Genomic DNA, 11,576 nt, shown 5'->3' with positions numbered 1-11,576 from the left:
TCAATACAATGGATGAAGCAAGTGTCCCAACATGCTTAATCTCTTCTTCAGTGTCACACCATGTCTTTATCTCTTATACTAAGATGTGATTTTGTTGGTTCATAATTCTTCATTTAATTTCAATAAAGTGTGCTAGCTTTGGCAGCACGTATACTAAAATTGAAATAATACACAGAAGATTTGTATGCCCCATCTACAAGGAAGGTTTGTAAATTTGTGAAGCATCCCATATTTTTTGAAAACAGGATCCTTCAATCTGCTGGATACAGGAATGATAGACATTACCTCAGAGTAAAGGACTGGAAAAAGATTTTCTAGGAAAAAGAAAAACAAAAAACAAAAACAAGAAGAAAGCTGGAGTAGCTATCTGGTAACTAGTAAAATAGACTTTCAACAAAAATTAATGAAAAGAGGTGGGGAAGGACACTTCATTGTCATCAAAAGAAAGTATACCAACTTTATATCTCAATTTTGAATACATATGCCCCAAATACAAGGGCACCCATATTCATATAATAAATATTACTAATGTAAATCACACATCAAACCCAACAAGTTAATAGTGGGAGACTTCATCATCCCACTCTCATCAATGGACAGATGGTCAATACAGAAACCAAACAGAGAAATAATGAAACAGACATCCTAAATCAAATGGACCTAACAATTTTCAATAGAACATTTCATCCAACACAAAAGAATATACATTCTTCTCAGTACCTCACAGAATCTTCTCCAAAATTGACCATATACTCAGTCACAAAGCAATCCTCAAGAGATATAAAAAGATTGAAATAACCCCTTGTATCTTATCAGACCATCATGGATTAATGCTGGAACTCAGAAACAACAGAAAGTCTACAAACTCATGGAACCTGAACACTCCCTACTCAATGACCACTTGATCAGGAAAGAAATAAGGAAAGAACTTAAAAACTTTCCAGGATTCTATAAAATAAAAGGCTCAACTTCCCCAAACTTATGGGACACATTAAAGGTATTGCTAAGAAGAAAGTTCATAACACCAAGGACTGTCATAAGACAACCCAAAAGTTCTTATGCTAGCAATTTAAAACCACACCTAAAAGCTCTAGAATAATAAGAAGCAAACAAACCCAAGAGGAGTAGATGGCAGGAAATAATTAAACTCAGTACTGAAGTCAATAGCTTAGAAACAGAGAGAGCAAGACCAATAATCAAGTAAACAAGAGCTGGTTGTTTGAGAAAATCAACAAAGTAGACAAAAATCCCTACCCAAACTAACTACAAAGCAGAGGGAGAATACTCAAATTATCAAAATCAGAAATGAAACGTGGGGCATAACAACAGACCCTGAGGAAATCCACAGAATCATTAGGTCTTACTTCAAAGCCTGTATCCCATGAAATTGGAAAACCTAAAGAAAGTGCATGATTTTCTTGATAAATTTTACTTACCAAATCTAAATCAAGAGCAGGTGAATGGTTTATACAGTCCAATAACACCTAAGGAAGTAAACCTCCTATATGCAAACAGCAACCAGGCTGAGGAAGAAATTAGGGAAATAACACCTTTCAGAATGTCCACAAAAGAATTGAAGTAACTTGGTGTAACTATAACCAAGAAAGTAAAAGACCTGCATGACAGGACTGTCAAGTTTCTGAAGAATGAAATTGAAGAGGATATCAGAAGATGAAAAGATCACTCATTCTCATGGATTGGTAGTATTAACATGGTAAAAATGGCCATCTTACCAAAAGCAATCTACACATTCAATGCAATTCTCATCAAAATACCAACACAAATTATTTAAGATTTGAAAGAAAAATTCTCAACTTCATACAGAAAAACACAGAATAGGTAAAACAATCCTGTACAGTAAAGGATCTCCATCCCTGATTTCAGCTGTACTACAGAGTAATAGTACTAAAAAACTGTCTAGTGATATTTTTAAGGTAATTTTGAGAAGAGTGTTTGTTGGCTGTAGGATATCCCTGGTAGAATTTTGGGGTTCACTCGTGTATACTATAATATCATCTATGAATAATTTGTATCTTCTTGATCTCTTTTACTTGTCTTATTTCTCTAGGACTTCTAGTAGTATATTAAAAAGATATGGAGAGAGTGGGTAGCCTTTTCTTGTTTCTGATTTTAGTGGCATGGAATCAGACTGCCTGATCAATGGAATCTAATCAAAGACCCAAATATAAACCTACACACCTACTGTCACCTGATTTTTGACAGAAGTGCCAAAACCATACAGTGGAAAAAATAAAGCATCTTCAACAAACAGTCCTGGTCTAACTGGATGTCTACATGCAGAAAATGCAGATATATTCTTATCAATCAAGCTACACAAACTCAAGTCCAGATGGATCAAAGACCCCAAGATAACACCAGACCACATCGAATCTATTAGAAGAAAAAATAGGGAAAATCCCTGTACTCATTGGCACAGGAGACAACTTCCTGAACAGAACACCAAGAGCTCAGGCTCTAACGTCAACAATTAATAAGTAGGATCTCATGAAACTGAAAAGCTTCTGTAAAGCAAAGGACATTGTCAACAGAAAAAAAAAATGACAGCCTGCACACTGGGAAAAGATCTTCACCAATCCTACATCTGACAGAGGGCTTATATCCAGAATATATAAATAAGTCACAAAATTAAAAGCAACAAATCTATAAATATAAAATAAATTAAAAAATGAAAATAAAAAGCAACAAATCAAGTCAAGTAATCCAATTTTAAAAATGGGGTACAGAGCCAAACAGAAAATTCTCAATAGAGGATTGTTGAATGGCTTAAAAGAAACACTTAAAGAAATATTCAACATCCTTAGTCATTAGGAAAATGCAAATCAAAATGACCCTGAGATTTCACCTTACACCCATCAGAATAGCTAAGATCAAAAACTCAAGTGACAACACATTCTAAAGAAAGAGGAACCCTCCTTCATTGCTAGTGGGAATGTAAAGTTGTATAACCACTTTGCAAATGGTTCTGGCACTTTCTCAGACGATTAAGAATAACGCTTCCTCAAGATCCAGCCATACCACTCCTAGGCTTTTATCCAAACTATGTTCAAGTATACAACAAAGACATTTGTTCAACCATGTTTATAGCAGCTTTATTCATAATAGCCAGAACCTGGAAACAACTCAGATATCCTTCAACAGAGGAATGGATACAGAAATCATGCTACATTTACACAATGGAATACTACTCAGCAATTAAAAATAAGGAAATCATAAAGTTTGTAAGCAAATGGTGGGAACTAGAAAAGATCAACCTGAGTGAGGTATCCCAGATACAGAAAGACTCACAGAGTATATATTCATTTAGAGGTGGATACTAGACATATAAAATAGGATAAACATACTAAAATCTGTAAACCTAAGGAAGCTAAGCAAGAATGAGGACCCTGGGTAAGATGATGAATCTTCACTCAGAAAGGCAAACTGGATGGACATCGGAAGAAGGAGAAAATGGGGAACAGGACAGGAGAGTACCACAGAGGGCTTCTGAAAGACTCCACCCAGCAGGGTATCAAAGTAGAAGCTAAGACTCATAACCAAACTTTGGGCAGAGTGCAGGGAAACTTATGAAAAAAAGGTGACGACAGAAAGACCTGGAGGGGTCAGGAGCTCCAAAAGGAGAACAACTGAACCAAAAAATCTTGGCAAAGGGGACTTTTCTGAGACTGATACTCCAACCAAGGACCATGCATAGAGATAACCTAGAACCCATGCACAAATATAGCCCATCCCAGCTCATTCTCCAAGTGTGTTCCCTAATAAAGGGAACAGGGACAGTCTCTGACATGAGCTCCGTGACTGGTTCTTTGATCACCTCCCCATTATGGAGAAGTAGCATTACCAGGCCACAGAGGAAGACAATGCAGTCAGTCCTGATGAGACCTGATATGCTAGGGTCAGCAGGAAGGGGAGGAGTAACTCTCCTCTCAATGGACTTGGAAAGAGGCATGGGAGGAGATGAGGGAGAGAGGATGGGGTAGGGAAGAGATGAGGGAGGGTTTATAGCTAGGATACAAAGTGGATAAACTGTAATCAATAAAAATTAATTAATTATAAAAAGAACATCAAGAAATTTGTAAAAGAAATGATGGAACTATAAAAGATCGTCGTGAGTAAGGTAACCTAGAAGTAGAAAGACACGCAAGGTATATACTTACTTAAGCAGATATTAGCCATTAAATATACAATAACCATACTAATATCCACAAACTTAAAGCTAAGTAACAAGGAGGACCCTGGGGAGAATACTTAATTCTCATTAGGAAAGACAAATAGAATAGACATCAGAAGTGATTGAAGAGAGGGAACAGGACTAGAGTTGCCCATAGATTTCCTTTTAAAGACTCCAGCCAACAGGAGATCGAAGCAGGTGCTGAGACTCACAGTGAAAGTTTGGGCAGAGCACATGGAGTCTTATGGAAGGGTGGAGCAAATAGAAAGACCAGGAATTGACAGGAGCTCCATGAGAAGACCAACAAAGCCTACAAATCTGGGCCCAAGGGAGCCTGCAGTGACTGATGCATTGACCAAGAACCATGCATGGAGAGGACCTAGGGCACCTGCTTAGATGCAGCAGACAGGCAGCACAGTCTCCATGTGGGTCTTCTAGTAAGAGGGGCTATCTCAGACATGGACTCTGTTGTCTGCTCTTTGATCACTTCCCCCTGGTGGTAGGGGGCACTGCCAGGTCAGAGAGGAAGAGGTTGGAAGCAATCCCAATGGGTCTCGATAAGGGAGGAGTTCTCCCCCTTTCTGAGAGATAGAGGCGGGGATAAGGGAGTAGAGGGAGTGATGGTAGGACCTGGAGAAGATGAAGTAGTAGGGCTATAATTGGGATATAATGTGAATGAATTTCAAAGAAAATTAAATAATTTTATCAAAGTATCTTTCTACTGTAATCATTTTTATTGGCTGCATGAGATTTATGTCATACTTTTTCTGTAACAGAATCTTACTATGTATTTATTTATTTTGCTTTAGCCCCATAATTGCTGAAAATGTATCATCATGTCCTGATATGGTGTACTTATTTTGTTCTTCTTTGATAAAAGCAGGGACAGACATTCTCCATTGGAAAAATGGGTACCTATTGTTGGGATGATTTGTTTTGTGTCCTTTGTAAAAATTATATTCAAATTAATTCAAATGCTAGTTTCTGTGTCAGCGGGGATCTGATTACAGGATGGACTTTGGCATTGTTGTTTATTAGCTGTATCATATTTTCTAAATACTCCCTCCAACACTTTCTCATTGCTGTAATAAGAAACAAAATGACCTAAGGGGCAGGAAAGGAAAGCGTTACTTTCAGGAAGGGAAAGCAACTCTGGGAAAGAATCAGACACAGGAGACATTGCCAGCCAGACACAAGAGAAGGAAAAGGTGCCAGAACTGAGGTACAGAGAACAGGTAAAGGTCCACCTGCTGGGACTTAGGTCAGGCCAGTATTGTTAGGTTAGCATAGCTGAGAATCTACCCAGCTATAGTTCTTAATCATATAAGAAGTATTAAAGTTCTCCATGTAATTATTGGTAGCTGGCAGTCCAAGAAATCTGCTTATATTTGCCACCAAACATTTTTAATTGGTCCACTATATATTGGGTCATATCCAGGCTTCTTACCTGAGTAAATTTCCAGCTGTAAAGCAGGGAAAATGTTTGCCTAGTAATAGCTCATTGCTCTGATGCTACTATGGCTGGATGCTTGGATCTTTTAAGAAAAAGCAGAACACAGCCTCAGTGCAAAGGTGTTACAAGTTCTCCCAAGTGTAATGCAATGGATCAACCCATTCTATTAGCTGGTGGGCTACACAAGGTCCTACACTCCGTAAGCAGAGAGAGGTCTGAGGCACACTGCAGCCCAGAGTCAGGGCAGCAGGAGAAGACTGAATGGTGCCCAGCTGCTGGCACCATGACTTAGGCTTGACCCTTGTAGAGCAAGCAAGGTGGAGCCTTAGGCACAGCAGGCTTGGTCTCTTAAAATGCAGTAGGGAAAGAAGATAGGAGTTCTGCACATGTAACACCCAGAGGCACTGGCACAGCCTAGCATTGCAGGGCACAAACCTCCTAGTCTGCATTCAGAATTGAGCAGAGTTGAACTGGCCCAAGGGAAGCAGAGCCAGAAGCCACCAACACAGGTTGAGCTGAGCTGCAGAAGAAATCCTAGCTCGTGTTGAAAAGCTGAAGGCCTGAGCACAGCATTTCCAGTATGTTTGGAATTGTGCTTAAGTGTTAGAGAAAGAAAGGAAACTCGGTACAAATATACCGAATAAATAAATAATTGTTTGTAAATAATCAAATTAAGTTTCTGAAGAAAAAAAAGAATTATAACTTTTAAAAAAATATTTTTTTCTGTGTTAAAAAATTGAAAAACACAATGATGGCGGCTCTTTGGATCCTGTTTAATTTTTTTAATCAGCATACAAATCGTTATATTTTGGTAATGATTGAAATTTTATACATCCTTTTAAAGAGAGATAATACTAAAACATAATTAAATAAGAAAAGATGTTTAAAAATCCATGCTAAGTTATAAACAATAGAACAAAAATTAGGCAATGCTTTGAATCTAAAGATTTATCAAAAGATTCCAATCTAAATTCTTTTTTAAAATTTTATTGTTTATTATGTATGCAGTGTTGTGCCTGCATATACACCTGCATGCCAGAGGAGGGCACAAGATCTCACTATAGATGGTTGTGAGTCACCATATGGTTGCTGGAAATGGAACTCAGGACCTTTGGAAAAGCAGCCACTGCTCTTAACCACTAAGCCATCTCTCCAGCTCCTCCAATCTAAATTCTACAGCACTACCTTGTTATGAGTCTCCAAATTGCAGTTCAAATCCATTAAAAAGCCTAAAATAATGTTTCAAGCTATGATAAAGAAATTTGCACCAGATGAACAGAGTCCACAAGGTTATGAAGAATTATAGTAGAGACCCAATGGAGGCACAAGACTTGAAGAGATTTTAAAAAGTTGTAATGACCTATGGCTTACACTCATCATGGGTAAAACAGATACTTAATAACGAGGCCACTGAAAATCATAGAATTCCAAAATACTGAAAAGAATGGATGACAGCCATCCTAGAACTTGGCCTTCAACTACAGTGGCTAACATGGTGGAATGATGAGTCTCCAGTTATGAAGCAATGAAATACACCTAGAAGCATTGATATTGTCATGAATCAGAAACTAGACGAAGGTACAAATTCTGAATTAAGATACCAGATTATGCTTCATGAAACCATCTTAGAACAATGTCATACAACAGCTTTAAACACTTGGGACAAGGTTGAACAATAGGGACGATCTGAATCATTTAAAAATATAACCCAGGGTTCAAATGAATCTTTCTTTGACTTTTTACAAAGATTAACTACAGCTCTAAATAGAGTAACATCAGAGCTCGAGAAATTTTAATTGAATCTTTAGCTTTTGGAAATGCTAATGCTAAATTCAAAACTATTATCAGACATTTGTACCTATTTATAAATGGATTAAAACTCCTGCAGATATTTAATCTCATGCTCACAAATTAGTTGTGGTTGGACAAACAATTACAAAAGATGTAAAACTCAGAATGCCCTTTCCTGTGAAAGATCAAGCCATACTTTAAAACTGTATTTAAAGATAATATATTTTCTAGCAGTAATTCAGGGAGAAAGTTCTCTATGAAATGTAGAAGATGTGGAAGGTACAGACACAGAGCTTATGAATGTAGGTAAAAAAAAAAAAAAAAAGGGAATTCCTTAATGTCAGAAAAATAATTAAAGATCTAGCTCAGAGCCTGGCAAAATCTTTAAGAGCCATTTCATTCCTGTCAGCCAAGAAAAACTCTTCTGGGAAGCATCTAGAAAAATCCCAGCTAAGTGAGGTCTGAGGAAACCATGAGGAAACCATGAGCTGTGTGTGTGAATGGAACAAACATCAAAGATCTCTGATCCTCCTGCAGTTTTGTTATTTACTTGGAGTTTGTCATCTTTTCCTAGTAATAAAGTTGCTCTTTACCAAAAAAAAAAAAAAAAAAAAAAAAAAAAGAAAAGAAAAGAAAAAGAAAAAGACAAAAATAAAGCCTGATAGGACAAACAGAGCTGCTCAAAACTTAAGTAAACCATTTAACACAGATAGAACAGCCCCTAGGATAAAACAAGAGAATCTAAAAATACCAAAACAAATGTTTTGTAAACTACTGTAAATAATAAGAGGACAAAATTAAAATTGCAGTTGGATGAACTTGAGATTGAAGGCTTAGTGGATAAAAGAAGTAGATGTACAATCATTTCACAAGGTTCCTAGAATCCAGATTGACCACTTTAAAGAGTATCTACACAGCTCCTAAAAAAGAGAAATTGTCTTGGGTAACAAAATGGATTACATGCATAGGACCAGAAGAACATATGGGAAAATTAAGGCCATATGTGACTAATATAGCCATAAAAATTCATGGCTATTGAAACAGTGGAAAGCACAAATTAGCATTACTCCATTACAAATTAGCATTACTCAAAGACAAGCCATAAAGAAAGAAAACATTCCTAATAAGGATATTAAAAGATGTTATCAAAGATAGTTATGTCCAGGTTGTCCACAATCGGGACACAGCAGAGTTGGCTATTCAAATTAATATGGGGGAGTCATTGCTGATCAAACACTCTGCCCTACCACGAAAATGATTAACTGAGAAGCCAATTTGGGTAGAGTTATGGCTCGTGACCAAAGAAAACTTACAGGTATTCAAAGAACTAGTACAACAGCAGCTGGAGGAACAACATAGAAGAGTCCACCAACTCTTGGAATTCTCCTGAATTTGTCATTTACAAAAACAAAAAAACAAAACAAAACTAAACTAAACTAAAAAACAGGAGATGTTAACACATCTGAGATCAAGCAATAAATTCATTCAGCCTATGAGTTCCATACAATCTGGAATGCTTTTAAATGCTTTTTCATCTAAGACACAGTCTATAGAGGAAGATTTTTTTTTTTTAGCTTAGGTATGCTATGTAAATATGTTTTTGTGGTAATCACAGGTGTGTAATGTGGGAATTCTTTTAGTTTATCCGAAGCTGAGAGCAGTCTTGTGAGAGGGTGTGTGATCTTTGTCAGCAGGAAACTGCCTAGTGCTGAGGCCATGAGTTTTGTCAGCTGAAAAACAATCTTGTGCAGAATCTGGAAGAATATAAATAGTAGCAGAGACTGAGACAGAGAGACAGAGACAGCGATAGGTACAGGGACAGAGACAGAAAGAATGCTCCTGAAATGTTTCAGAGAATGCTTCAAGGAGGCTGCTGCTATTTGTGCCACTGCTATTTGCTGCCCTGTTGGAATCCTGAGAAAGAAGAACGGAGTACCCCCAAAGAAACTAAATGCAGGGTCTATATCCCCTGCCCTAATTAACCTTTCCTTTCTACTAAGGTCGGGTTTGAAGGGCGGTTAATCTTGAGCCATATGCACCACCAGAGAAGTTGCTTAGGACTGCACAGGTACCATCAGCTTTCCCAGTAATTGTGCAGCATATCCCTGCTAATGATGTTAATCATGATTATGATGAGGTAACATGGCTTCCAACAGAAATGTTAGATCTAAAGCATTTTAAACAGTGTATTGTTTCCTATAGAATGCATTCTCCATTCATTAAAAAATATTAAGTAACTGAGCTATTAAAAAATAGAATTATTCACCAAGATTGGAAGAGATTGTTGTCATCTGTGCTAGAAGCTGGTCAATAATAACAATAGTTATCATGGTGGAAGGATGAGGCCACTATAGAACAACAAAATATAGTAAGGTGTTTTCTAAGGTTTTTAAAGATCAGTTGCTGTGGAAGGGGATTATGTTGACCTACGAGAAAAGTTTGATCTGATGATGAGGTTATACAACAATATCATTTTGCAGCTTTAAGAGCTTGGGATATGTTTGAGGAGCCTGGGAAATTTTACTTCATTTACTAAGATGCTACAAGGCCCTGGAGAATCTTTCACAGAGTCCATACAGAGATTGGCTTCAGCTGTTAATAAAGCTGTTAATGACGCCAGACAGGTGTTGAAAGAAACATTGGCATTTGGGAATGCAAATAGTGACTGTAAGAGAGTAAGTAGACTATTGAAAGCATGAGCAGCCCCAATAGACAAGTGGATAAGAGACACAAATGATATTTGCTCTCAGGAGCATCATTCCAGTAATATAGGAAAGGTCATAGGGAGAGGTCTCATATATCAACATACTCAGTGCTTCAATTGTGGTGAAGTTGGCCATTTACAAAGAACTTACTAGGTGAAAAGCTTCATAGCTCAAAAGAGCAGGTCCATTAACCAAAAACACAGTATTTGTAGATGAGTACAAGCATTTCCTGGCTACAATGGAATGCCAAGGCTTCTAGGGTGTTGTAGCCACTGAGAAAAGGGAAAATAGTGGTCTAGGCATTGCAGGTCAGGAGAGACACACAAGATAACTCTTGCCATCAAGAAATGAACAACTGACCTGTAACATAATTTATTAAATATCTTTGAATGGTAACATGAGTTGGGATAACTTACATATAATTGAAAATTTAAAACTAAGTTCATTTCATTAGAATTTTCATTTTCATAGGATTATCCTAAACTACTAGTTTAATACAAGATAGTATGAGTATGTAAGAGATGCTTAAAAGTGTTTCTGCAAGTTGTCTATAGTTCAAACTTTCTGCTTGAATCAAAGAATCATGTGAGATGTTTGGATACTCGTATTTTTTTTGTAAGAACTTAGCTAGGGGAGAAGGCAGATTTTTAAGCAAGCCTCGCTTTAAAAGTATGAAGACATGGCTATGAATTTTATATGAATGTAATTATTTACATATAGTTATTGTGTTAAATTAAGCAAAACATCATCTTTTTTTTTAAAGGCCTTAGCTGTGACATACTGTGGTTTTGTTTTCAAATTAATCCTTGTAGTTAGTTTAGACTCATTTCCTCATGGACTAGGATTCTTTTGGGGCTGTATATAAACTTTTTTAATTTTTTTATTATTAGTTGCATTTTATTAACTCTGTATCCAGCTGTATCTGCTCCCTCATTCTCTCCCAAACCCTCCCTCTCTCCCTCATCTCCTCTCTGCCCCTTTCCAAGACCACTGATTGGGGAGGACACCCTCCCCTTTCATCTGATCCTGTTGTTACCAGTCAAAAGATATTTAATAAATATGACTGTCTTTCTGTGATATAATATGCAATGGAAATAGATTTATTATAATGAATATCACTACTGTCACACTTTTTTTTTTTAACATTTAAAAAAAATTTTTTTTCAATGCAGTTTATTCAGGAACATTGAACAATCCTCGGACCCCGGGGAAAGCCAGCCCACAGCTTAAATAGCCTCTGGGTAGCCAACCCAGGCGTGCCACGGGGGCAATGCAGATAGGTCCACATACATGGAAGCAAGCCCGATCCTCGGCCTTAGCCAAATGTGGAGTTGTTCGTGACAGAGAGCACTCACCATCGGGAAGGTGGAAGGCGGAAACCAGCTCCATCTTTAAGGCATAGCATTCCGCAGCTCTCTACAGTTCCCCCTTTTTGTTT

At 37.3% G+C, this 11,576-nt stretch overlaps 1 non-coding gene across 1 annotated transcript; it reads left to right on the top strand.

Annotated features, from left to right (window-relative positions):
• Nucleotides 1–129: 129 nt before the first annotated feature.
• On the top strand, nt 130–236 carry LOC132650512 (U6 spliceosomal RNA). The gene has a single exon (XR_009588862.1). It is a non-coding gene; the product is annotated as a U6 spliceosomal RNA (small nuclear RNA).
• The last annotated feature ends 11,340 nt before the right edge of the window (nt 237–11,576 follow it).

Source organism: Meriones unguiculatus (genome assembly GCF_030254825.1).
Source record: "Meriones unguiculatus strain TT.TT164.6M chromosome 13 unlocalized genomic scaffold, Bangor_MerUng_6.1 Chr13, whole genome shotgun sequence".
Taxonomy (NCBI): Eukaryota; Metazoa; Chordata; class Mammalia; order Rodentia; family Muridae; genus Meriones; species Meriones unguiculatus.
The sequence above is the reverse complement of the archived record's forward strand: the minus strand, read 5'-3'. Positions and strand labels throughout refer to the sequence as shown.